We start from the raw sequence: 27,764 nt of genomic DNA, 5'->3' as shown, positions 1-27,764 counted from the left end.
AAAGATGTTGTTTTGACAATGAACGGATTATATGGCTAAAATGTCCTCCAAAACAACTGCTGTATTTTTTGACAAACAACTTTTATTACACTGCTTGAATTTTCGAGAAGAATAGAGATCGGAAATTCGTGAAAAAAGAGTGAATTTAGGTACCTATCTTAAGGATAGGTAGAATAGTCCTTGAAGTTGTTTGTTAAAATTTTCAAGGGCAATTTTTAACTACATCCGCTGAGTTTTAATGAGCTGTAAAATTTAGAAAAAATAGGTTTTATTATATCAAAGTGAATGAGAAGATGAATTTTATAACTTTGTTTTTTAGCTGGATTTTAAGATATTAGCCTTGGATGAAGGTTAACAAATAGATTTTATAGCCAAATGCGAGAGGAAAAGCCTTGAATAATTTTAATATTTTTATAGAGTAATTTCGGCATCTTTTGACAAAAATTTGCGCCATGTGAATCGGAGTTTTTATGGTGAACTTGGCCTTGTTTAGAGGATAAAAAATAAGATTTTATAGATTCACATGGATTAATTTTGTGAGTATTTATTGAAAAAATGGTTTCAACGGATGTGTTGTCCTTGAAATTAATTACTTTGTTTACCAAAAAGAGTTGCAGAAGAGATATTTAAGAGTCTTCTAAATGGAAAAAATAATTTCAAAACAGATTTTATTACAATCGAAATTGAGAGAATTTTGGTAATAAAGCAGTTTAATAGTTCTGTTTGTCAGAAAAGAACAATTATTTTATGTCCATAGTGACCATGTCTCGCGGATAAATACTCTTCTGCCGGGTGGCGGAGGGGTAAGGGAGGTTAAAGTAATTCTAAATCTACCTATGTACATCTTAAATCTAATAGCTAAAAAGATTGTTGTTCAGTCCATTCTTTTGAAATTTGCCGCAGGTATAGCCCTGAGAGTTGTCTATCAAAGCCTTCTATGAGAAAAATACTCTTCAGCAATGTAATAACTGACAATTTTATAGCCAGAATTATAGTTTAAACCTTGCTCTTGGCTTTGAAATCTTCCGAGGCGTTGCCTTGAAAAGTAGTTTCAATGCCAACTAGAAGAATATTTTTCAACTCTAGCTTTGAAATATGCCGAGGCGTTGCCTTGAAAACACCTCTCAAGATCATGCGAAACATTATTTTTTCTCCTTGGGGCTCATAGGAGGTGATTTCTGGAAATATCACGCCACATACACAGATGGATTTTAGCTCATCTGTGCAGTTGGAGGAGAAAAAATTCGCGCCAATTTTTCAACTGGCTGTGTTAATTTTGACCTTTGGAGTACCTCAAAGTCATGGACAAATAACGATCTTAAATATGCTCGGAGTTTTAGCTTTCTTTCTACGAAACATCCTAGCCTACAGCAATCACGTTTTTCAAAAAATTCAAAGCATGAAAAACGCAATTTTCAGAGCAGAGTAAAGTACAAATCTGTTACAGAAAAAATAGAAAATTTTGGCAGTGTACTGAGAATGCTGTTTCCAAAATGCATTCTAGATACATCTGAATTAATGCTATGACGTTCTGAAATTGTCATAGGAAATTTCAGAACATGAAGCATTGATTTATGGGTCCAAAAATAGTGAAATTTGGATCTTAAACTAACTCAAAAGATGACGTTTTCATTCCAGTCATCAAATCATAATTTTTCAACATGAAATGACTATAGAACAAAGACGTTTTTAAGAGGGAAAACTTTAATTTTTTGGGTGTCTTCTGTGACTCTCAAGGTTCATAAATTACGAGTTCACTGTAGAAAATACTTCGAAATCATCAACTAGCCCCAGCTCGCCAAAGCGAAGGTTGGCTACTGCCATGATTGCTCCATATTTCATGAATATTTTTGAATTTCCTCGGAAGTTTTCACTCACGAGTTGTTCAAAAATATACAGTGTGTTGGTCAGGGAATGATACTGTCGACTTTACCATCCTAGATACCAACGTGTGTAATTTATTTCCCATGATTGTCACAAGAAAACGATAATTTTGGAAGCACTTTTCAGAATGCCAAAGTCTGAAAAGGGTGTAGTTTTTTGATAGTTTTGTGGTCAATGCCGTGAATAAATTCCAGTTTCATCATACTTTTCGAGTCGAAATCATCAACTAGCCCCAGCTCACCAAGGTGAAGGTTGACTACTGCCATGATTCTTCTCAAAAAATACTTACACATTTTCAAGCTATTCCAAATTTTTCAACTTGAAATGCCCAAAAACGTGTAATGAATTAGATGCCTGGCTGGTCTGTTGCAATCAAACCATCCCAGCCACCAGGTTATGTAATTTATTTCACAACAAATTACACAATACTTATCCATTTTTGGACTCTTCTGCCCCACTTCTAGGTTATAAAAGTGACACAGAAGAGATCCAAAAACTTTATACTCGCCAGCAGAAATGTTTTGCAATTTTTTCTTACCACTTAGACTGACGAGTTTGGACATTTTTTATTAAGATTTTGTATGAACATGCTCATTTTTTGAGCTTTTTCAGTTCAAAATAGATCGAAAATTTAGCTTAAAAAGTTCATTTTAGGTGCCAAGGTGATAATCAAAAACTTGGCGAAATGTAATTTTGACTTGAACATGCTCGTTTCTGAGCCTTTTGGGTTCAAGAAAAGATCAAAATGTTTAAAGATTAATTTAGGAGGAGGGTTACGTGACAGGCCCATGTATTCGACTTGCAAATGCACATCGAATCACAGGCCCCACATGTTGAGCGCCAATATGTAACAGTGAGGGCAGGAGGGACTGCTAGAAGAAGTAATTATAATTATTTTCTCCTAAGGTGGTTTTTCTGAGAAATATTCCATCGGAATGGAACATTTTCCACATAAATACCTGGCTAGCTCTAAATAGGCAATCCTTTCTACTTCAATGTACACAGTGAGAAGTTACTATACTATAAATAAAGAAAGCCTTCTCGTACCAATTACTTATGGTTTTTATTTACAGATGTTAGTGTAAAACAAGTAATTGAGCATATTATACCAACTAATTATAAGTAAACTTATAATTAATCTGTTCGTGAGATAGGTACCGAATACATAAAATTACCTATCTTCTAACTCTTTCGAATAGGTGACTTCAAATACACATGGGTATAGCCCAAGACATTTACAAATAAGCGAGTATAATAGGAAAGAATACGATGTAGTTGCATCCTTTCTATATCAAATGCTGAGGTGATTAACACATCATCACCTAGCACTCGTTATAATGGGTTAATATAAAATGCAAGGTAAGCAATGCACAAGTGCAAGATTCGTGACATATAAAATAGCAAGCACTCAGATGACATTTATGACGTCATCTCAATAATTACTAAAAGGGCACTATGTAAGGGCGAACGCAACCCCGGTAAAAGAATTAAACAGTTACCTTAGATAAGTAAGTACGCATTGTCAATGTACATGTTACCTGCCTCTCCTGTGCTGACCCCAAATATTAGTCGCATCGGCAGGACGCGTCGAAGACCCATTTTTGTAGAGACAAAGGCTCAAGTGTCCGGAGTAACTTGGCCAGTGACTAAGAAAGTACCGCGAACTTACGCAGGATTTAACGAAGTAAGCGTTATAGAAAGAAATCAAAAGAACTATCCATAGATAGGTATATCGCGAATCGCAAGCTGTATAAGCCTTGTACATATTTACCGAGAGCGACATTGATCTAGAGAGCTCGAGTGTCGTAGACCAAGTGATTTTTCTAGCATCACGATCCCAGCAGCGAGGCTCGGATCGGGAGTACATTAGTGGCTTATGGCTCCTCCCATCGGATTTATTACCATAAGCCACACTCATGAAAGAATTACACGAATAACTACATAGGCGAGCAGGGCATATCCGCTCATCACAGTACTGAAATCCAAAGTCAATAATTCGCATTTTTTTTGCCTTTTTTTTAGCCTTTTGGTTTTTGAAAATCAATTCCAAAAAGTTGCAAAGGCAAAAGCTTCAGAAAATTTACAATTTGTGAGGTACAAAAAAATCATTTTCAACGCTGTAAAGATAGTTTTGGCACTTTATGCCAAATACTCTTACATGGTTCACATTCTACCCTACTTCAAGGAAGTGAACCTTTACCTAGTTCTACACACATAGGCACTGGTGATTTACCGCCTTGATACCTACTATTCAGTAAATTGATATCAATCATTTAATGCACATAAATGCATGATAATAAAAGATAAAACTCAGTCGATTATATTTCACCAGCTTTATTTATTAAGCACTTACAATAGAAATATAATCTTTGTGTGGTTAGCTGGTTACATAATACTTACTAAGTACCTATATATAATTTATAATTAGGAATGAATACAAAGTATTCTAGATAATGTGTAGAATGCACTACCCAGTGATGAAGCGCAAGGTCAACGAATAGGGCAGGTTCATTGTCCATGACTCTACTTGGAGCTTTTCAATAAGGACGATAGTATACGTAACACCTGAGCCACTTTGAACTTCATGTACAATTTGAATCCCAATTCCCAATTATACATATTTACCCAACAGATCACAAGTGAATAGTTCATATTACCTAAATATGATGTCCATAAAGACAAGGCTCCACACTTCAACTTGTCGTATCTTCTCAGATAGGAAGCCTGATGTAGACCTATTCGGAGTCAACAAACATGTGTTGCACTCTGGCGGTGAAATGCATGAAATATAATCATGTTATCATGTTGAAAGGGGGACATTTCCATACTCACGCATGCTTACACATGCGCACACACGACGTGTCGAGATGCGAATGAATGCAATTCTCTGCAAAAAGTCCCCCTTTCAGCAAGTCGATGGTGGCACCGCCACGAGATGTTAATGCCAAATCTTGGTGAATGGATGAAATACCTGTGCTACGCATGGTGAGTCCATGGATGACTGAAGTGTGGCTCGGAGCTCCCACAACCCACAACATGTTCATCAAGAGAGAACTAATCCACCAGATGGCGCTTTCACATAACTAAACCACCAGAATGCGCTTATACATAACTAAGATAAGAAACAGCTGAATACAGAACAATTTTCTTTCACCTAAGTGATAGAAAATGCAATTCCTCCCTTTACAACGCCAAAATGGTGTGCTTTTTGAATGAAACTTTGCACATTTTTTCATTATTTTGCACTTTTTTGCACTTTTTTGCACAGGTACCAACCCTTCGACATTTACTGTCAAAAAATGTATAAATAAATTTTCTGCCAAAAATTGTTTGAAATTCTCTCTCAGAAAATCACTTATCCCAAAAGCATTTTCCCCCAACATTCGACTTTTTCTACCAAAACATGATATTAGGTACCTACCTACTCTGCCTAATTGCCATTTTCGGCCAAGATACAAATATTCTGCCAAAAATTAAAATGGTTAATTCTGTCAAAATTGCCATTTTTGTCAAGAATTGGCATTTTCTGCTAAAAATCAATATTTTCTGTCAAAAATTAGAGTTCTCTGTCAAAAATAACATTTTATGCCAAAAATTGAAATTTTCCTCCAGAACCAGAACTCCAGAAGTGACATTTTATTCCAAAAATTAGCTAGGTAGGTACTTTTAAAAAAGAGGGAAAATTGGCAAATATTTTTGAAAACTCGAGCAAGTGCCCTAAATTATCTAAATCTTCACATTTCGAACTCTTTCAATTCATTTTTTTAATATCATTCTGAACCCATCCAATTGAAAAGGCAGATGTCGATTTTCTGGAGTTTTGCTATATTATTTCAATATTTGGCTAGCATCAGGTACCTACCTATTTAAAGATTCTGAATTTCTAGCAAAACTGAACTATTATAGTACCTATGTACTTTTTTTCAAAGGTAGTAACTTATGGTATTTTTTCTGCTGGGAATAAGACTAAGATATAAGTACTGCACTTTTTCTGGCACGATCGAATTAGTTGACATAGAATATGTGTAAGTAGGCTACGTAGTAGATGCAACATTATCCAAATTAAAGTAAAAACCTGACTTTCTTCTTTGATTTGAGTAAGTACATATGAAGGTATCTGTGTGTCTCTAGCCTTAGTATGGAATTAAATCTCAAAATTGAATTAGGTACTTTGAAGTTTTTAAACTTATTTTCATGAAAACAAAATTTATATCCACCTGATATATCTATATTTTGCAGCCATTGCTTGTAGATATGATCGTTTTAAAGTTAAGATGAAGCTCCAGTGTACATTAACTTTTCCATATATGTATAAATTATATGCCTTATATGCCTTATACCACATACCTACTATAGGCTATACCCATAGCCTATATATACTTACGTACATAAATGCACCATATATAGACATTATCGTAAAAATGATATTTTTACTATGGGTATTTGATAAGAAATGATAATTCCGATAGAAAAAATATTCTCTCTGTTTCGTTATTTTTTTCTCTTCATCCTTTGGCTTTAAATAAAAATACAATTTTCTCTTCGACTTGTAATTTTTACTTAGTTTGAAGTTTGCAACGTTGAATTTTCACCATTGAACTACTCTATGCTGCGCGGTACCATAGTACCTATAATGCTTTAACGCAGCAATTTCAAAGTGACATAGAGATTATGTTCAATGGAGGGAAACTATACTTATCCTATTCCTATGCTATATTGTAGCAGAATAGGGCGATATTTATTTTAGTTATTACCAAGATTAGTGATCTTTAAGTCGGTACATGCAGCCTGCGAAATTAAGACTATTGACAAAGCTTCAAGTTCAAACTACGATAATGTTACGCACTGGCACAAGTATTTCGATAATGTTTATATATGCGGTACTTTAGCCTTGTTTTAATAACGGTCTTTATTTTAGAGAGAACATTTGCGATATTTGTTCTTTTTAATGAAACCTTGTTGCGGTCTCCCATTGTTGGTTTTATTCAGAAAAACAAATTTTTATAGCCCGTGTAGAAAGTGTAAGAAATTTTTACTGCCTAAAATTTTTTTAAATCGCCATTATTTTAATAACACACTGCGCTGGCGAACAACGAGAGGCGAGACGTGTTGAAGTACCGGGAAATTTTTTAATTAAGAGAAATGCTACTTAAAGAATGTAGGTATCTGGAGTATTCTTTATTTTACTGGCTTATTCATAAATTCACAAAGCGTCATCATTTGAACTTTATATTAAGGAAAATAAGCAACCACATATAAGCAAATGTAATAATGGTTGCCATTTTCTCTGCACAAGGAAGCATTTTTCAAATGAATGGTATTTTTTTGTTTTTGTTTTTGTTTTTTCGTTGAGTAAAAAGCCTTGTTTGAAACGCTGCATTAAATGAAAGTTAACTACGAAACAGACCTGTTGTAACAATAAAAATATAAAAAAATGCTGACCTGGTTTCAAAATTGCTCGAGTAAAATAAAAATACATTTACCAGGTATTCGATTCGACGATTTCTACGAGATCATTCGAGTTACCTAGTACGTTATTATCAGCTGATTATTTTTATAAAATCTATGCGAATTTTATGGATTTTGATACAAGGATTGAAATTTTTTATGGAAGAGTTTGGTATTCTCTTTGAATAATGCATCAAAAATACATTTTCTATTTAATTTTCATTTACAATTATTGTGATAAAAAATAGTTTAATATGTAAACATACCCAAGTAGGTACGTAAAGCTCGCACAGAGATACTACACATAGATAAACACAGTTTTGTAATCTGGCTATCCTGATTTTAACCTACCTACTGAAGATGTAAAGCAACGTGTGTATTTGCAACATTCGTTACCCTTGCAGGTAAAACTTTTAATTCAGACAGTTTAAATGGCTATGTCTCCATATTAAATATTACCAGAAAACACTTTTCCGGGTATTTAACATATCTTCCATGTTATACAACACCGATCTACCAACACGGTATATTCTAACGAAAGAAAAAAAAAAGATGAAATCTACATACCTACATTTCTAACCAACATAAGCTTTGAATATATCTTTTTATACTACACTTATTTAAAATTAAAAACTGCGCTGTAGGTACGTACTATCTTTTTACATTTAATTATTCTGTATATTTTGATAAAAATCAACTTTCGCAGGTACTCGGTAACTCGTTTATAATAATGGAAACAGCTCTGAAAACTTGGAAGTGAACATCTGTTTGAAATTTTGAGTTTGACAAATATGAATTAATGCAAACATCAAAGATAGAATGTATAATTTTAATTTTAGAAAAATGATCATTACATTAAACTTTCTCAACTGACTTTTGCAATGTTAATAAGACATTCTGACTCCGACCGACTATTTTTTCCTTCTATCGAATACATACCTACTTATACTTTGGCAAAGATATATTACGAATTTTCCTCGTAGCTTTGTCGTTTTTCTCCGACATTTTTTACTTTTTGTTCGAGTTCTTTAACTAGTTGATGTTCGAAACGTGCTTTCGGTGTTATCGTTATAGTGTACGTTATGGTTCTAGCGTTATTACTCGAATCTTTGTTTTCTTTTCAAAGTGTTTTTTTGCGGAACTTTTTTAAAATTTTAATTTATTATTTAAAATTACAAAATATAGGTACTTGAAAGTGTGTCAAAGTGCCCTGCTCATTTACCACTATTGTCAGTTGGAAATATATAAGGAGATAAATTATAGTTTATCCGAACGTCAATGTCTGGTTTTTCAATGATTTAAGTGCCTCTAGTGCACTTTTTGACTCGATAATTTTCGTGTCATTAACACTCATTTGAATAATATTAACGTTACATTGATCTAAAGCTCTGTTAACACTTTAAAACTTAATTACTTTTTAATTACTTGTTTTTAGAGATGTTCATCATGATATAGTTTACAAGGGAAACATAATTCTTAGTTACCTACGAGACTGCAAAAAAATTATCAAAATTGAATGTAATTTTGCAAAAATTGCTAGAAAATCAAAAAAAAAAATTTATTTATTTTGTAAAAAATTGATGAAATTGAGCACTTTGTGAAAATTACTCGAAGCTTTGTAATAATATCGTGGAAACAATTGAAAATCACCAAAATATGTGGTTGGTGATACATTGCAAACTCATGGAAAAATCTCGCAAGCTGCAGACCTAAATGACAAAAATATTCTGGTAAATCGCAAAAAATCGATCAAATAAGTATTATCAAAACAAATTTTGCAAAGTTTACAAAAAGTCTTATAAAAACTATAGTTTGAGTAAAATTACAAATCAGTACTCAAATGTGAAAAAAATTGCAAAAAAAAACGAATTAGAAACGGTACAAAAATGATTGACAACACCTAAAAATTGATGAAACGCTATTCAATGGACGATATCAGAACTGGGATTAAAAATCCTGGCAATTATACATGCCCAGTATAAAAAAATGTAAAAAAAAAGAAACAAAGCCTTCTGAAAAAAACCACTTTAGTCCCTCCATTTTTTTTTTTTTTTTTTTTTTTTAGTTTAATTTGTCAGTATATTTCTTAAAAATTGATTTGGGATGAAAAATACCTATTGAAATCGCCCAAAACACATGTCTGAAAAGGGCTAATAAATGACCCACAAAAAAGTTATTGTAAAGTGTGAAATTTTAGCTCCGGAGGTGCCCCTGAAGGAGAGATTGGGTTTTCAGAGAGCGAGAATTTCTGGAAAAATTGTAGTTTTTCGTTTGAGCCCTTACCTAACGCATTTTTGGGCAAAATGGGTCAATTTGTAATAGTGAAGATACCTAGGAATTATTGGTATTAGGTGAAATAAATAGTAATTACATCACTAGGGAAACTATGATGAAAAATACTCCTTAGAGAAGGAGATTTTCCCTTAAACCATGATAGCTCGAATTCGGAGAGTTTCACCCTTCCTACCAACATTATTCATTTAAATTAATAAAAGTGATAAAAAGAACACTTGGGTGAACAAATTTATATCCCTTTAATTGATGTAATTCATAAATTTGTTACAGCTATTGAATACTTTAAAGTTAGGTATGTGGTCTAATACTATTTTTAAAACAAGAGTATGCAAAATATCATTACCTAGGGCAATGAGTACGATATTAACCACGTAAGGTGGTCAGGGCATATTTGTCCATTACAAATTCCAAAAAATAGCACCTATTCGAGATTCTGCGTCGATCTAGGCTGTTTACGTAAAAATCCAAGAGAATATCATTTTTTAGGAGTCCTGCTTAGTTGAGAATTTGAAAATAGCAATTATTAAGTATTTTTGATTAAATTCCCGTTTTAAAAAAATACTTTCTTTTCAAATATTGCTATATTAGTTACTTTAAATTTAGGTATGCGAATACGTTGAACGATGTCATTTCTGAAACCAGGGGAAATTGATACGTTTTTAGCAATTTTTTGAAATTGGCGATAATGATGGCACTACTTCAATGCAATAAAATGTTTCACCACGTTAGAAATGATAACTTTTTTTCAATATTTTTGCATTACTAATTAATACGAATACCTATATAGGTATTACATATTTGAGAAAAACATATTTTCAAAACACTTATTCACTCAAAAATAAGCAATTCGGAAATTTCCAGTTGTGAAAACATAATCTTTTCGTTTTCGTTTTTGTTTTGGAAATAATGAGTTCTTGTTAAAAAAAAAGAAACAAATGAAACAATAAAACCATTGAAAACACGAAAAATACGAATACCTATGTAGAAAATTGATCATTTAATAACCCTTTAAAAACCATGCCATGACGCAGAAATGCAGAATCTCAAATACTTACTACTTATCTTTTGGAACTTGTGCCATTTTCCCCCAAAAACAGGTTTTTTGAGGAGTAAAGACCCATATTTTCTCCTCCAGGGTTATCTCTGTCTAGAGCTAAAATTTTTTCTGAGTGATCAATAACTCAAAATGAAGGTTTTCATTGAATTTGGCCAAGATTCTTCGACATTTTTTCCGCGATTCACGTCCTGTCCACGTGAAATGGACCGTGTAAGAGAAAATAATGGTGGAACAAATTGAAAATTTTATTTTAATATAGGTAAACAAAAGTTCATTTTAAAATACTCCCTTTCCCTTCAAAACGTAAACAAAACGTTCAATTTCATTTTTAAATCATGACATTTTGGATGTTGACGATTATTTTTTCTATAAATAGTAATTTTTGATTTTTTCTATAAAATATAGGTAGTAACGTGAATTTTAAAAATTAGGTACCAAGTGTACAGGGTGCCCAGAAATATCGAGTACCCCTAAAAAAGTTTTCTATTAAAATACTTTGGTTGGTCACAGTCAGGGTTGTCATTTTACATGTAGAATAAGTTATTCTACGTCTACGTGTAAAATAAGTAGAATAAGTAGAATATCGACGTAGACTATACGTAGAATGTAGAATGTAGAAAAAGTTCTGATTGGCTGTTTACCTGATAAGAAATGACGAAACGTGATAATGCTTACTATCTACAGCTTTGAGCTTACAACAACTTACAATAAAATTTAACAAATTGACCAAAAGTTCATCAATTTTTTTTGGTGAGCTTGAAAGCTGAATGCATGAGAAAAAATGAACAAACGAATAAAGTAACCTTGAAAGTTGAAACCTATCAAAATGTGTTAAAATTTTACCATTAACGAGAAATTCCAATTTTTCAACAAATTTAATGTATTTTTTTTAGCATTTCTGAAGAATTTTGAGCTCAAAATTGAGTTATAAATTTGAGATAATAATTCATAATTGAAAAAAAGTCATGCAATGCAACCTGTTGGCTGCAATGGGTCAAAATTATGCGAGGAGTTTTTCAATTATTTTAAATATTTTGAATTCTATTAAAATATGTTTTGAAATTTTTTAATTTTTAGAGAATTTTGAGTTCAAAATTGAGTCCTGATTTTAAGAGATAGGTAATTGAAAAAAACTTAAACAGTCATAGGTAGGTACAACCTATTGAAATGGATCAAAATTACATGAGGAATTTGAATTTGAATATTATGACGAAAATATGTTTTGATTGAATTTGAACATATTTGGAAAATTTTGAGCTCATGAATCATGATTTTGGGATAATTGAAAAAGTGTCAGGTGACCTATCAAAATGAGGTGAAATTACATGAGAAATAGAAATTCAGCTTCTACTAAACTTTTTTCAGCATTTTTGAAGAATTTCAGCATTACAATGGTGAAAACATAATTAATTAATCATCCAAAAGCTTAGCAAAGTACAATTTTCCAGCAAATTAGAACATTTTTTGCATTTTTTCAATTTATTCTACTTATTCTACTTATTCTACATATTCTACGTAGAATAAAAATTTATTCTACTTTACATATTCTACATTTATTCTACATGTTATTCTACGTTTTACATTCTACGCTGACAACCCTGGTCACAGTCACAGTGAATGATAATAATGATAGCACATGATTGGTTGTTGGACTGGAGAGATAACATTCCACCAATCACATGCATCTATTTCACGTTGCCAACCTATATTTTTAATGAAAAACTTTCTTTGGGGTACTCGATATTTCTGGGCACCCTGTACGTAGGTAATTAGAAATAGTTAATTGTTACATTACTCGCAGGGTTGTCAGCGTAGAATGTAAAACGTAGAATAACATGTAGAATAAATGTAGAATATGTAAAGTAGAATAAATTTTTATTCTACGTAGAATATGTAGAATAAGTAGAATAAGTAGAATAAATTGAAAAAATGCAAAAAATGTTCTAATTTGCTGGAAAATTGTACTTTGCTAAGCTTTTGGATGATTAATTAATTATGTTTTCACCATTGTAATGCTGAAATTCTTCAAAAATGCTGAAAAAAGTTTAGTAGAAGCTGAATTTCTATTTCTCATGTAATTTCACCTCATTTTGATAGGTCACCTGACACTTTTTCAATTATCCCAAAATCATGATTCATGAGCTCAAAATTTTCCAAATATGTTCAAATTCAATCAAAACATATTTTCGTCATAATATTCAAATTCAAATTCCTCATGTAATTTTGATCCATTTCAATAGGTTGTACCTACCTATGACTGTTTAAGTTTTTTTCAATTACCTATCTCTTAAAATCAGGACTCAATTTTGAACTCAAAATTCTCTAAAAATTAAAAAATTTCAAAACATATTTTAATAGAATTCAAAATATTTAAAATAATTGAAAAACTCCTCGCATAATTTTGACCCATTGCAGCCAACAGGTTGCATTGCATGACTTTTTTTCAATTATGAATTATTATCTCAAATTTATAACTCAATTTTGAGCTCAAAATTCTTCAGAAATGCTAAAAAAAATACATTAAATTTGTTGAAAAATTGGAATTTCTCGTTAATGGTAAAATTTTAACACATTTTGATAGGTTTCAACTTTCAAGGTTACTTTATTCCAGGGTTGTACATGTTTAAAACAAAAATGTTTTAAACATGTTTAAAACACGTTTAAAACAACTGAAAAAAAAACAGAACGATGTTTTAAACAAAAAAGGCCATTTAAAACCGTTTAAAACAGTGTTTTTTTTTGTTTTAAACGTGTTTTTTTTCAACTCCAATTTCCTAAAAAAAAACACGTTTTTTTTAATTTCTTGTTGAAAAAAAGTGAAATTGAACAAACAGTATTTTTAGAGACAAATTTTGTGTTTTGATTCCAATTTTTCAATATTTCTTGAGCTGTATAGCTATTTTATGAGCTCGACCATAGAGTCCGAACGGCTCCCAAAGCGCGCGACGCGAGTACAATTGAATACGTCCTACGTCGTATCTTACGATTTAGCCTATTGATGAGTTTTTTTTTTTGAGTAAAATTTTAGTGTTGGCCTTAGTGTTGGGGGGCGTTGTGTCCGCTCACCTCGGCTTCGCCTCGGTTGCGCGGGTCGCTTTGTTGTTCATACTATGTCTGTTAACTTCCCTCGGCCTTCGGCCTCGGTGAGTACAATTTTTTTATAAACAACCGCAAGTGCTACATACACGGTAAATGTCCAGCCTCCGTCTGAACTCACCAAGGGGAGTAATGCTCATCGAATGAAATATAAATTTTAAACGGCTCGGCTTCGCCTCGCCTAATTCGGCATATCATTCAAAAAATAATATTGATAAATTTATTCATTGTTTGAAAGCAAAAAAAAATAATTTAATTACTTTTTCTGTAAAAATTCAACTTGTAAAAATAAAAATCACGAAAAAAAATTTTGAAAAAATTTGTGCCGGACGCGGGAATCGAACCCAAGACCTCTTGCACAGCAATCCGTTACCATAGCTATGCCGCCACGGAGGCAGCTTGCCGGTTTGCGTTTTTTAACCGTTTACAAGTTGTGAAACATGGACGAAAACTACCCCCCCACGCGCGCGCACGTATACGCGTACATACATACGTACGGGCACACGGGAGCCGTTCGGACTCTATGGTCTATCATTTTATGACGTCACATCTTAAAAATTGATGTCTGATGAACCCAAAACGAATGTATTTGTGTTTAAAACACATTTTAAACGTGTTTAAAACACATTTTAAACGTGTTTAAAACGCGTCTTAAACCAGGGTTGGCCGTAAACTAAATACTTTACATAGTTTACAGTAAAATGTAATGTAAAATTGTAAAGTAAAATATTTTTATTTTACTGTAAAGTAAACTAAAAGGTAAACTTTGTAAATTTTCGTGTTTTTGGTCAGTTTTTGTACTGTTTTGACGTTTTGAGTTCCTAAAAACACATTTTGAATATCTCTGTGTTCATAATCAATGAAAAATGAAATGAATTTGCACAAAGACGAAACAAATAAAAATTTAGTAAAAAATAATGTGAGGAGCTTGGTGACAAAGTTAGACAAACGCCACGGAGGGCGCATACGGAAAGGGACCTAACGACCAAAAAAAAAAAAAAAAAAAAGTTCTCCGAAATTGTTGTAGGAACTCTGTAAAGGTTCCTACAACAATTTCGGAGAACTTTTTTTTTTTTGGTCGTTAGGTCCCTTTCCGTATGCGCCCTCCGTGGCGTTTGTCTAACTTTGTCACCAAGCTCCTCATGTAAACAAAGTACAAAACCCTAGGGTTTTGAATGCCAGATTTCGCTTTTGACCCGCTGACACTCGATTTAGAGTTAAAATAACAATAATCACACAAAATAGGTAATCATGCCATCATTAGAACCGAAATAAAGCAAAGAAAAAAGCGGAGAACGCGAAAACGAAGAGAAATTGATCCAAATTTTGATTTTCCAATGAAAAAAAACAAAGAATAGTTTACTTTACTTTTACTTTACATAGGTATTCAATTTACATTACATTTTACTTTACGTGTAAAGTAAACTATGTAAAAAATAATACTTTACGGTAAAGGCACATCCCTGTCTTAAACGCATAGTTTTAAACAAGTAAAAAAAACTGTTTTAAAACAAAAAAAACGTTTTAAACAAAAAAAAACGTTTTTTTTGTTTTTTTTAAAAAAAACACGTTTTTGTACAACCCTGCTTTATTCGTTTGTTCATTTTTTCTCATGCATTCAGCTTTCAAGCTCACCAAAAAAAATTGATGAACTTTTGGTCAATTTGTTAAATTTTATTGTAAGTTGTTGTAAGCTCAAAGCTGTAGATAGTAAGCATTATCACGTTTCGTCATTTCTTATCAGGTAAACAGCCAATCAGAACTTTTTCTACATTCTACATTCTACGTATAGTCTACGTCGATATTCTACTTATTCTACTTATTTTACACGTAGACGTAGAATAACTTATTCTACATGTAAAATGACAACCCTGATTACTCGTATAAGTATAAGATAGTAAAAATCGTTAAATTTTCAGAGTCCATGCAAAATCTCATTGTTTATACCTAGTTTATATGTACTTTATAGTAAAAAGTGCGATACATTTTTCTCTATGCACACAATTTTTTGATTGTTTTTCAATTGATGCCAATTTCACTTGGACACCAGCTCGAATCGAATTCGAATTATCGAGCAGAACTAGCAGAAGCAAGACTGGAAAGATCGGCGATCGCAGTGTCTACGAGGTGATCACATGACTCATTGGCGGCCATTTCATTTTTCCTTTGTATTGTATTGTCGTTGTCGAGTCTTATCTTATCTAATGTAAAATGTGACCAGTGACCATCTGATTTAGTTTAGTTAGTTCCTTAGTTTAGTCTACGCGTCGGTTGCGTCGGGTATATTGAAACTGGTCGTATTTTTTGTGAAATAATCGAAACATTAATTTTAGTTAATACTTAATTAACGTAAAAATTAAATATGAATAAGTATGGGATCTTTTATTATCGTTATTGTTTGTGTTTGTTTATGGCGTCATTTGTAATTCCTTGTTGTTCGTGTTGGTTGGCATTTTTGGAAGGCGATTTCTTCCACCGGTCTTATTCTTATCTTCAATTTCTTCATCCTTATCACTAGCATAATATCTGACTACTTGCTTCAGTTCATTTCATGGTAAGTTGGAGTACCTACTTGTATTACACTTCCATTAGTTCCATTTATATAGAAATGCTTGATTAATTGCGCATAAAACAGTCGTATCGTATTCAAGATTTGTACCATCAACGTAACTGATAAGTTGAACATTTTGTCAAATTAATTCGCACACGTGCATACGCGTGAATTACTTAATCGTCCTGACAAGGGAACATTTGTCTGGTTGCAGGTAGCTATAGGTAATTTGAAATATTTCGAGCAACAGTTTGTAATGAATAAATTGCTGTTTAGTACGTGCTGGTGCTCGGCAATGATGAATACAATCTCATTAACGTTGAAGTATCGATGAAATGAAGTATTCCATTTCTCAAAGATTTCACGCCAGAGTTACTTGATATTCGTCGATTTCGATTAACACGATTCCATTAAACTTGTCAGTAAATATCTATCCATTGCTGCAGACCTTCGCAGAATTTTGGCTACGGTAATAGCAGCAGGCTTTAGTATAATTATACATAGCTCTGAATTTCAGATTTATAGTAATCCATACTATATATATTCACCTACAAGGTGTAGAACAAAACTAGGTCTATTTTAATTTAATATATCGCGCGACAAAGAGTGCACAGGCAGGGCACACATGGCGTAGAAAATTTAATACTTCGCAGCATCTAGGTTATCCGCCATTTAACTTACGTAGATATACAAAGTTTAAAACCTGGGCTACGGCTTGTTTTAGCAGAACATAACTTAACCAATTTATTCATTATTTTTTCCATTTCCGTACTTTTATCGTTTCGCATAAAAACGCCGTGAAGAAAAAAGTGAAATATATCTTTTGGCAAAATGAGTTAACAATGTTGTTGCAATATGAACTCGCAACTCGCTAAAGGAAAAAAAAAATAGCAGAAAAAAGCCCTAACGCCTGTGAAACGCATTCGCAGAATTACTGTTCCGGAAAAGAAAGGGCTCAAGCCATGCGAAACGTACAAATAAAGGACTTAAGTCCAGACTTTCTGAATGAATGACGTACTCCTAAACGAATTTTTAACGTTCGCTCGAATAGTAAATTTGTATCCTAACATGTCTGTTACTTATCATACGAAACATGTTGTTCTATGTAGTATCGTCGACTATTATTGCATCGATTTGTATCATCATATACTTCCACATCATATCAAATATCTATCTACCTATCTTGGTTTGGAATTTTTTTTATTAAAAAATATTTCAAACTCAACCATGTTTTTAGAAATATTAATAATTTTTTTTTGTTATTGTTGAAATACGTAGGTACGTACTTAGGGTGTATTAACGAACCAACTACGGTTTCATGTAAAAATCAACTCGAGCGTTAAGGTCTCGATAACAGCGTTACTGGTTTTTAAAAAATTTTCCAATATCCCGTCACAAGTGAGCAATGTGATGTGAATATTAAATACGTTGAAAAATTACCATACACAGAATTCCAATATTTTTCATGGCCAACGTTCGTCTGAAAAAATTATTAATTTTTGTGTCAATCAACGTATTATTACGGTTCGTTCTGTTTGCATTATTTTATCACACAAAACCATAAAGTCATGGTGGGTGGATAAGTAATTGAATTTATGTAAAATTATTTTAATACGAGAAGTACGCTGTGTAGTTTGTAATCAGTTTTATCAAAAATTCGATGGAAAAAATCCGAATTTAATTAGTTATGCGTATTACATTCGTGAATATTTGATTTTCTCGTTGATCAATTTTTGTGAACATGGATATGAGTGGGCTTGTATTGTCAATTGGATAAAAAAAAATAGGTAGGTACTGATACTTTTAAATTTAAAAAACAAGTGTAACAAAGAAATACCCCCAAAATAGTTTTCTGCCAAATGTTTCAGTTGGTCACAGTGAATGATAATAATGATTGCATATGATTGGTTGTTGAGCTGAGGTGATAACATTCCATTAATCACGTGTTTCTAATACTTATGTAATTCATGTTGCCAACCTATATATTTTTAACAAAATACTTTCCTTGGGGTGTGGCATTGGTTACTTGAAATTTTTGCGCACTCTGTCTGTAGCAAGGTAAGATAGGTGAATGAGCTCGATTATTTTTTAGTCAAATTTCTGTGAAAAATTGGGCTATTTGCGGTAGGTTAGACATTAATAAGCATACGTTTCCAAAACGCACTAAGTCCAAAAAAATATTGATAAGAAATTCATGGTACTTAGTACAATTTGGAAACGTAGAAATGACCCAAATTAGCTGATTTTTTGATATGTTGTAGCCAAGACACTTGGGCACAACATATCAAAAAATCAGCTATTTTGGGCCGCAACTTTATGCTAGATGGCTTTGCAACCTCAGAATCTTTGAAAATGGACTTAGTGCGTTTTGGAAACGTATGCTATTTATATTTATAAGTTTCAGCACAAACATTTTATGACCTGGAACCTGTTCTTTTTGATAAAATAAGCTCAAACTTAGGAAATAGGGTTTACTCGCAAGGTATATTTGACTCCTGGAGTTGGGAGGGTCAAAGTTGAAAATTACAGAAAGGTCATTTTTTTGGAGAAGCATAATTTTGCCCCAAATTGATTAAAAGAGTCCAAATTCATACCATTGGTGAGAACCGCCATTGTAAACAACATATCCAAATTTCAGATTCCTAGGTCATGCCCATCCTATTTAATGTGGAAAAAACCTGATTTTGACCCTATTTTACCCGATTTTTGACCCCTCCTCTCTCGTAAAATTGACCTAAGGAGCTCCAATGTCCATCATACAATGGGATGTGGCCACTTGAGTGCCTTTTGCAGGTTTCAACCTTCCAACTCTATTTGACTCCTTTCCAGGATCAAAAAAGTGGGTTTTGCCTATTTTACGTGTTTTTCGGCGTTTAGCAAAGCCTATAGCCCCCCCCCCCCCGCCAAATTAATCTAGAAGGTCGTCCAAATTTTTCACAGTAGATTGGGAGGATGTATCCGAAGTGCCTTTTGCAGGTTTCAACCTTCTAACCCTATTTGACCCCTTTTCAGAGTCAAAAAAGTAGATTTTTTGGTCATTTTCACGTGTTATTCAACGTTTAGGAAAGCCTACAGCCCCTTCAAATTAACCTGGAGAGTCCAAATTTTCACATTACGTTGGGAGGACGTACTCGAAGTGCATTTTGAAGGTTTCAACCTTCCAACCCTATTTGACTCTTCTCCGGGATGAGAAAAGTGGATTTTTCAGCTATTCTTAAGTTTTTTTTCTTTTTGATAGGGTTTCATTTTGTACCTAGTTGGTACATACTTACTCGTATTAAAAGATAATTTTAATCACAATTTTACCATCCTTCAGGAGGATGTGATCTCAATAATGGAACTTTTACTTATCTCGAAAAATTGCCGATATTTAGAATTTTAAAAACTTTGAAGACATCTTGAAGACTTGTGTTTTTTTAGTGGAGGGGGGTGTAGGAACTATGGCTCGAGTAGACGTGGTACAAAATTTCACTTTGCATACTGCAATGGTACATACATACAAAATTGGAAATCTATATTTTAATAGCAGCATGCGGCGATTACATTACCCCCCCCCCCCCACCCCACGGAGGAGTCGCAATTTGATAAAACGAGACGGAATGCGTCCATTTTAAATTAGTTTCTGAATGACTGCGAAGAATTCAAAATTGGGTGACTTTAATTCTGTAGTAAAACGTACTCCTTTCCTACCTAATAGATCCTTATGTGGTAAAAATTATTCTTTGAGACTCGATGTTCACTTTACACGAATTTCCAAGTTCAGTTAGGTACACGCGAGCTTTGAAAATTTTTTCCAGTGAAATTTTGACAGCAAAAAAAAATTGGAATACATTTTTACAACGTTATACCTACTTAACATCAAAACCAGTGTTACCACGGTTTTTGCATAATACATATTTCACACAAAAAAAATTCAGTACCACGGGTCCAACATTCGTTTAGTAAAACGAACAAAACTTTGCGATAAATCTCATCGCCGGCGTTTTCGAGGAGAGACACAGCGCGAGTAAAAAGTTAGCGCTAGATTTATGATTAAAAATTAATCTGCTGCGAGGTGAACATAGCTCGTAAAACTGTGTACGAGGCATCTCGTCAAGAAACGATACATTATTAAATAATACGAGAAAACTGATAAAGCCCAAATGACACGTAGCTTTCAGCTAGATACAAATATTATAAAAATCCTCAAAGCGAGCTTCGTCGTTGAAAAACCAACCTGATTTATTAGAAAATCTGCCGATTAAAACGTCAATAAAATGAAAATTCATCAAACACTATTTACAAAATACACGTTCGCACATGTTCAGACGACGAGAAATCATTCTCACTAAATATTTTAGCTCGAAAATCCCAGCTTAGACGTTACATTCTATTTTACTTAATCTCGATGAGAAAAAAATTCAATCCAATGTTCACAAAGTTGATTTTTTTTCATTCGGATTTTATTTTATTTTTTTTTTCATTTTTGTTGAGATGAGAAAAACATTTCAATCAGTTTTTCTTCAGACTTCAGCTCAGTTTTATGAAATATTTAAACTCGAATTCGTATCAATACAATCTCAAAAGGGGAAAAAAGGTTAATTTGCTCGAACCTATCGACAGAGCAGCTTTACCAAAAGTCCGATAACAATAACCGATAAACGTTTAATTTTTCAACTAAAAAGGCAAAAAAAATACCTACCATCGTGTACGACGATCTCGATCTTAAACTTTCAGACTTGAAATTTCTATAGCATAGCGAATAAAATGCAAATGAAATAGTTCGACCGATTTAACTAATAATAGACTTCTATTCAAATTTAAATACATATTTAGTCCATCTTGAAAACAGCTTCTTGCGATTGAAAAAATAGCAGGTATTTCAAAAAAAAAAAAAAAAAAAAACACGAAAAATACAGCCGCTCATTTTCAGCTTTTTTTTTCTATTATTATTTTCTGGCAAAAACGTAGAAAACTTTACCGAACAAGAATTTTTAGAAACTCTTCATTCATTTAAAAAAGGAGAAAAAAAGGGAAAACGCGACGTAACCATTTTATTTCATTTTGCACAAAGCCTAAAGTAGCTCTTGAAAGACTTGAAAAGCCGTATTTAAGGATCAGTCAAAAGTCTATTTAAAAAAGAACAAAGATTACAATTTAAGAAATTTGGTAAATTAAACCGAGTGCTTTCCTCGTTTAATCCGAACGAATTTTTGGCCATTGCTTATAAATTCTCAATTGTAAATGGGGGTTTAAAAAATATTAAAAAATATAAGAAAAGCATCATCGTATAGCTAAATCTTTTCCAGCTCAATTCTTTTGGTGTACCTAGTTACGATGAAAAGAAAAGCTAAGGATGCGTTGAAAAGTCGAAAATACAGAAAGTCATATCCGCATACATGGCATCAACGTGTACTTCTATATCTACCACATTCACTCTTGATCTTGAATTGTTACAGCTTCTTGGGCTATCTGTCTATTATGCGGACACTTTAAGGATGAACTGAAGTATTTATAAAATCACTTTTTAAAAGCTGCGTACGTAAAACCAAACTTTTGCAGGATAGAAAGAAATCAAGAGCAAGCTGAAAAACTGAAGTTCTGAACGTCATAATTTATTATTCACAAACTCACAGTATACATTCATATTTCAAGTTACGAGTAAGGCTAGATAAATGTAGGCAAAATTCTAATTTCAAACTTTTTTAAAAATTATAATAAGCCAGAGGTGTTTTTCTTTCTTGTTTTTTTTTTTTAATGGAAAAATTTTGATCGTCCCCTCTTTTTTCCTCACATTGAAACATTAAAGAAAATTCCTACTTGAAGTATCTACAGTTTTTTGTCAGTAATGCCAAAAAGTCTTACTTTTTTTGTCAAAATTGAAAAAAATCCTGCTTTTTTCATGTTTTTAAGCAAATTTTCAAGTCATCATTTATTTTCATGTATATTTTTTTTAAATTTTATTTATTTTTTGTACTTATGTAGTTTTTATTGAAAATGAAGAAATTTATGACTCGAATAAATTTTCACCCCCTCCCTGAAACATTTGAAAACATTTTCTGTCGACAATTACGTTTACATTTTTCAGTCAGGATTCAAAATTATGAAAAAAAACCTAAGTAGATTTTTTCTCTGAAGAATGTCGTTTTTAATAAATATTAATCAACTCACCTCCAGCTCCTTCAAAAATTGAAACGTTTGAAGGAAATTCGTGTACAAATATTGGGCAACTTACCTACTTGAGATTTGAACCCTCGATAGGCCCTTCAGCCTATCAATTTTTTGAAAAAAAGAACAATGAATTATTGAAAAATTTACTATGACTATTTAGCGTAGTATGTCGATTCCTACTCTTACATAATTTTGAAATACGGAATGTTTGGATTTCAAGTAAAATTCCATATTTAGACGTAAAATAAAAAATTTAGACGTATTTCAATTTTAAATACCTACGTAATTTCTGTAGGATTTTTTAAAAAGATAATTCCCATACGGATAGCTTTTTTTGTAATCATCGTTTGATGTTGGCTTTCGTCAAATTTTTGTCAATTTGTATGGGTACCTACTTACTTTTTCAATTTTTTTGTTATTTCTCTCAAATTTTCATAAAAATGAACTTTTTTTGGCTACGAGTATATAATAAGAAAAATGTTCCATTTTCAACCTTCTTCTAACATGGGAGATATATCAACTAGCAGACAAATTTTTGAACCGGGCAACGCTAGATCGAAAGAGAATGCAAATATACTACACCACTCCCCAAAATTTCAGATGCTGAAGTGCATTTTTTGATTCTTGATGAATTTTAAAATCAAATTTGGAGCCAAAATTTAAAAAAAAAATCAAAATTTTACCAAATTAATCTAGAAAGCTGAAATTTTATACTTACCCTATTTGTGACTCGCCAAATTGATTGGAGAAAGTCTTGAGCCGTTTTGAGCAGTTCTTGAAGCTCCATAATTTTTTTTGAAATTTGAAATTACCATTGAATTTTATCAAAATATGAACATGAGAAGCTGAAATTTCTTCTGTACCCTGATTGCAACGTGCCACAGTGACTCGGATGGCGAAAAAAGGCGCGCATAGCGTTTTACAATAAAACTATGACCATATCAAGAGTTGAAAGTAGTGATTTCGTAGTAATTTTCAACGAGGAATTCGAATCCGATGCCCTTTTTTTCGCCAGAGTCCATGGAGAAGTTCTACCAAAATCAAATTTTGTAAAAATGAAAAAAATCGAGTGATATGTTAAAATATAGGTTTTTTGGATCGAGGAACACGAATCTGAGGTCCTTTTTTCCCTCAGACCCTTCGGGGGCTCTTGGAGAGGTGCTACCATTCTTGAGATATCTCGTCTCAAATGCGACTACATTTTAACTAAATTAACGCGAAATAATTGTAATTGGATATGGCATAAGTTTTTTCATTCAACTCCCTTCAAAATCGCGTTTGCGGGAAAATGTGTGTTGAAGTGTGTAAAATTTGAGTGTGGTTCCTTACGGTGCGCTGCTAGTAATGATACAAAATAACCGAAGATATCAGGCCAAGTGTTTGAAAAACTGACTAATAAAACCTCTCAACCAAAAAAATCTAAATTTTGATAAGCTATTCAAATTTTTGTGATTTTTTCAAAATTTGATTTCGGTAGCACCTCCCCCACGGGCTGAATTAAAAAAAGGACTTCAGATTCGTGTTTCTCGACCCAAAAAACCTACATTTTGACGTATCACTCGATTTTTTTCTATTTTTACAAAATTTGATTTCGGTAGCACCTCCCCAAGGGCCCTCGAGGGGACTGAGAAAAAAGTACCTCAGATTCGTGTTTCTCGACCCAAAAAACCTATATTCTAACATATCACTCGATTTTTTTTATTTTTACAAAATTTGATTTTGGTAGCACCTCCTCAAGGGCCCCCAAGGGGTCTGAGAGAAAAAAAGACCTCAGATTTGTGTTTCTCGACCCAAAAAACCTATATTTTGACATGTCACTCGATTTTTTTAATTTTTGAAAATTTGATTTTGGTAGAACCTCCCCAAGGGCCCCCAAGGGGTCTGAGGGGAAAAAGGACCTCAGATTCGTGTTTCTCGACGAAAAAAACATACATTTTGATATATCACTCGATTTTTTATTCATTTTTACAAAATTTGATTTTGGTACCCCCCCCCCCCCCGAGGGGTCTGGCAAAAAAAAGGGCATCAGATTCGAATTCCTCGTTGAAAATGACTATGAAATTACTACTTTCAACTCTGGATATGGTCATAGTTTTGTTGTAAAACGCCATGCGCGCCTTTTTTCGCCATCTGAGTCACATGTGCGTGCTGAGTCGGCTGATGATGGTTTCGAACTGTTTTGGAGGCTTTAGCAGCATTTTGGAAATCTTATTTTTCAAAAAAAAACAACAAAAAAACGCCATTATAGAATCCGTCCAAGTTGACTCCAGCACATACTGCTCGAGATTGGTGTTTACTATAGTAAATCAACCATTTTTCCAAAATCTGGGCCTGTCTGTACGGAACCATAATGTGTATTTTTGTCCAGCGATTTTAGGTAAGTACATTAAATTATTGAAAATTTTAAAAATTTACATTTCCCCTACCCTCTTTTGTAAAAAGCTGAAATTCAGTTTATACTGAGTCGATTGCAGGTGGTTTCAAGCCATTTTGGAGGCTACATCGACTTTTTGGAAACTCCAGTTTTCCAAAAAAAAAAAAAAAATGCCATAGATTTCCTAAGAATCGCTTGAAGCCACTAAAAGGGTTCGAAATCACTGCCAGTCGACTCAAGTGTGAATTTAAGCTTTCCATCTTTATTTGGTACATACAAATTTTAGTAGAAACCTCGAGTTTCATAAAACTACTGCGGAGGCTCCAGAACTGCTCTTCTAGTCCATTTGACGTCTCATGAATGGGGCATATACCAAATTTCATCTGTCTAGATTATAGATTAATTTAGCAACATTTTGATTTCTTTCTCCATTTTGGGCCTAAATTTGATTTTTAAAAATTCTTCAAAATCAAAAAATGCACTTTTGCATTTGAAATTTTAAGCAGTGATATACGTACTTTTACGTGTTTTTTCGATTTAGCTTGATCTGATTCAAAAAATCTCCAGTCAGTTGGGATGCCTTCTTTGTATGAATCTAGTTTTATTCGAATTCAGGTTCTGAGTACCGCTCAATCTCTTCACGAGTTTTTTGATTTTTCTAAAACAGAACTCTTGTTGTTTTATTATTCCATCCACTAATGAAAATCTAATCGCCGAATACAAATCCCTTTCCTCCGGAACTCTTTATTGTCGGTGGTCGTTAAAAAAATCGATACAAGTACCCATATTATAACGTCGTCGAAGGAATGGTGCAGCAGATAATAATTCTACAATACAAATTATAGAGTACATACGAATTGGCTTTAATTCAAAATCGCATCTACACGAGGAATAACTCACCTTAAACAGCGCGCAAAGAGAGCGAACGAGCGAGACCCACAGAGGACTTAACGGTATCGGTATATTCTACCGTGTAAATCATTCGATTAAAATAGTTTCGAAATATTAAAAAAAATTTGGCAATACGAGCCCTTTATTAATGATTTACCCTATACGGCTCAATATTTCGCAATAATTCCTCCGGAGATACCGAAAGAGCATTCGCGTGGATCTGCGTAGCAGTGTACACATTCAGGTACATGCAGTCGAGATGATTTAGGAAACCCTACACTGTTCTAGTTTTTTTTTCCACTAACCCCGGCTGCTGGTCGCGAAGCAAAAGCAAAAATTGAGAAAACGAACGAAACCATTGGCTGGGCTCCTCCTCTTATTCAGGGTGGCAAATGGCCAAAAACGTTACCCGTTTTCTATTATTACATAGCATCCGAAAACCGCAACATTTACCACAGATCCAGTTTTTATTTAAAACACCCCTCGACTCGCAGCCTCGGCATCGCAGCATCCTGCTTTCTGCCTTGTACTATGTAGGTACCACGTTAGGTCGTCAGCTCAACAGATCTTGTTCAGAGTTCGCTATCTCTCTTATGGGTTTGTGCACTATTTTTGGCGAAGGCGTGCGCTCGTTCTCTTGTTCGCCCTCTTATACTATAAAACAAATAGGACACTGTATTGCACGATGAGTTGAGTTTCGCTTTGGCAAAATGATGCGACGATTTAACCCCGTCGAGATATAGTACGTAGTAAAATTATACGCCGTTTGAATATACTTACGTACTACCGCCGATCAAATCGACGACGTGGCCAAGATACTTGTACTATACTTTATTGTATACGTCGTCCTCGTATACTATACGAGTAGGCTTTTTTGCTACAAAAATCACGACGACGACGACGACGACGACGCCGCCATAATGCATATGACCCATTCGTGTAACTTCGTGATGTTTGTATGACCGCAATCGTGTACACTTTTTAACCCTTTTGGTGGATTTTTTTTTCTCTCGAAATATATTTGTAACTGGGTAAGCGAATAGTTACCAGGTTGAGGAGAGTACCTACGTAAAAAAAAGTGCTCCAATTTACCTTGACTGGATATTTATTCAAAGCACGTACGAATCGTTACCGCAATGGTCTTTCTTGACTTTATGCTGCTGCTATATTGAAAGTTCAAAGTTACCTACCTTATATAGCAGTTTATAATTTTAGCCTGTGGTTGTGTTTGTGTGTATACGTTTATATGCAATGTAAACAGTGTAGGTACATATTTTGTACGATTGTATTATAGGATGATTTTTTGCATGCCTCTTGCGTCGAGGCAGTATCTTGAATTAACTGAAATGCGGATTTAAGCAGCGCCGAATCGACGAGTTTAATAGTGTTTACATGTTTACATAAGCAAGCACACACAGCTTTCGCTTATGGCTGGCGGAAGCCTGATGCTTTCACAAATGTGTACGTTATTTCTGGGGATGCTTTCGATGCAAATTATAATAATATTAAGTAAATAAAACGGCGAGAAAATTTTTTCCACGTATACGGTTCGCCTTTTATTAAGCGGAAAATAAAATGTTATACCTACCTATACGAGGAAGGTTTCACGATGAACGGTATTATCGTACATGATGTGTTAATTGAAAGAGATACCGCGATGATGGTGATTAGTATTGAAAATAATGCGCCAGCAGCAGGCCGACGACGACGAGAGAGTGTAGTTGATTTAAATGTGGCAGGAAATTCCACAAAATGTACGCCTTTTGATGGGAAATTAGGCTTAACGCGGTATACGCGCGAGTACGAGCATCGAGGACTGGTTAATACGACCTAATTTTCAAAGCGATGATAAAAACAAAGAGGTCTACAGATATAGTCTAGATATGTAAATCATTTGGAATATAAAGAGAGCTCTGAGGGTATTACTGAAACAATCTTTCCTCTTTTATTTTCATCCTTTCGAATGGCACGCTTGAAAAAAAAAAACTTTCGCATTTATTTGAATAGCTTAAAAATAA

At 33.4% G+C, this 27,764-nt stretch overlaps 1 protein-coding gene across 3 annotated transcripts in view; it reads left to right on the top strand.

Moving 5' to 3' along the window:
- LOC135840376 (neuroligin-4, X-linked-like) overlaps positions 1-27,764 on the top strand; it is a 382,893-nt gene that overhangs the window by 21,610 nt on the left and 333,519 nt on the right. The window contains exon 1 of one of the 3 annotated variants that reach the window (XM_065356876.1): positions 16,033-16,334. The exons of 1 other annotated variant lie outside the window; for it this stretch is intronic. The gene's annotated coding sequence lies outside the window, so the exon portion shown is untranslated. Of the gene's footprint in view, positions 1-16,032; positions 16,335-17,843; positions 18,119-27,764 lie in introns of those variants that run through there. One more of the 3 variants, XM_065356877.1, reaches the window with a different exon arrangement.

This window comes from Planococcus citri, chromosome 3 (genome assembly GCF_950023065.1).
Source record: "Planococcus citri chromosome 3, ihPlaCitr1.1, whole genome shotgun sequence".
NCBI classification, from domain to species: domain Eukaryota; kingdom Metazoa; phylum Arthropoda; class Insecta; order Hemiptera; family Pseudococcidae; genus Planococcus; species Planococcus citri.
This window is presented reverse-complemented; position numbering and strand designations above follow the sequence as displayed.